Here is a 1,975-nt window from a genome sequence, read left to right as displayed (position 1 = left end):
AGCTCTACGTTCACATACAACGGGTGCAAGACAGATTTGCACATGCGGAATACTCGGGTTAAACTTGACGAGCCTAGCACGTACAGACATGGCCTTGGAACACTGGAGACCGAAAGGTCGAACGTGAATCAGATAGTAGATATGATCAACATAGAGATGTTCACCATTGAAAACTACTCCATCTCACGTGATGATCGGATATGGTTTAGTTGGTTTGGATCACGTATCATTTAGATGACTTGAGGGATGTCTATCTATGTAACACCCCGGGTGACATGCTACAATAAACTCCTTTTAATGATGCCACGTCATCATAATTAAAATTTGCCGATCATCACTTTGTCCCAAACCGACCTCAAATTCAATTTTAAAGTAAAGTCAAATTATTAATTCCTCAAATAGAAAAAAACTAAAATGTTCATATTATTCTAAAAATTCCACCAACCAGTATGATGTAGAATCCAACACCATTTGGCTCACAAATAAATCCCTAGGAAATTATAAGTGGTTCAAAATAACAAAAACAACATTTCCAAAAATAAACAAATGGTTTTATATTTCCAAATGCCCTCAAACCTTGGGTGCTTCTTCAAAGTATTGCATTTGATTTATATGCCAAGTCTCGATGCGAACAAAAGTATTTTACTATAGAAATAAAATCCAAAATAGGAGCAAATAGACAGAAATATGAGTTTAAAAGAAAGAAAGATAAAAGTAAGGACCCTAATCTAGTGGAAGTATTAGCCCATCTAGCACCATGGCCGGCCCAACCCAACTCCCCCGTCCTCATCTTCTTTCTCTGTTCACCAGGACGTCGTGGTAGGCATCCGGCGGCGCCACGGCCGCGCTTGGCTACGTGCCGGCCATCCGGCTACCCCCTGTACTCCTACAAGATGCCGCGCCTCCCTCCCTCGAACCCTAGCGCTCTCAATCCCCCTCCTCTCATCCCTCTCCTCCCCACAGTGCGCAACCATCGCCATCATCGCCACGGGTTGCCTCCCCGCGCGCTCCCCGACCACCCTGCACCCTAGGACCGTGTGCATTCGCTCCAAGATACTCCGCTGATTCACCTAGGACTAGGAACTGGAGCCGGAGCCCCTGCCTCGCCGGATCCATGTCATCCTTGACCTTGCACCCGTCGGAGACCTCCGTCGAATTCGTCGTCACCGGGCCTCCCCCGAGCTTGCTATGCACCTCTACTGGGACCCTGTGAGCTGCCGCCTCCTCCCCCTCTATCATTCTCTTAATTTCGTCGCCGTAGACGCTGCTGTCCACCTGGCCCGAGCTCTTTCCTCCCGCGCGTGCACTGCCTGCGGCTACGAACGCTACGGATCGCGCTCGGCGCGCTCACTGGCCGCTCACCCGCCGTGGCCTCACAGCCGCCCGCCCGCCATGTTCTGCCTCGTCCGCACCGCTGCTCCTCACTGGCCGCCGTGCTTCCCCGGTGCAGGCCCGTCCCCTGCTGTTGAACTGCTTCTGTTGCAGTATTGCTGCGTCGCCGCCGCTTCTTGTGGCCTCGCCCGCTGCTGCCTGCTGCCGTCGTAGCCCCATGCGTGGCCGCTCCCGCTCTCCGTCGGCTCAGCCCGGCGCCGGCCCTGCCCGATGCCTGCCGCTCCCTGTTTTCCGCCAACCCCGGGGCACTGCTTGCTAGCCACCAACGCTCCTCTGAGACGCCGCGCGCGTGAGCCCAGTCGTGGCCGGCTTGGGTCTCTGCTCAGTGGACCCCCCTCCCCTATTTAATTAGGGGCCTAATCCCCCTATTACACTAATCACCCTCTAAAAAGGACTATTACATACGGGCCCCACTTTTAATTAAACTAAATTAACTATTTTTAGTACCCGTGTCAATGACATAGGGGTCCCACCGTTCACTATTCACCAGTTGACTAGTCAGCGTTGACCGCTGACTAGGTAGTCAACACGGTCCAATAACCCCACTTGTAAGCCACTATGGCTAGCTCACAGTGTGTACACA

The sequence above is a fragment of the Triticum urartu genome, chromosome 2 (genome assembly GCF_003073215.2).
Source record: "Triticum urartu cultivar G1812 chromosome 2, Tu2.1, whole genome shotgun sequence".
Taxonomy (NCBI): Eukaryota; Viridiplantae; Streptophyta; class Magnoliopsida; order Poales; family Poaceae; genus Triticum; species Triticum urartu.
Note: the sequence above shows the minus strand (reverse complement) of the source record.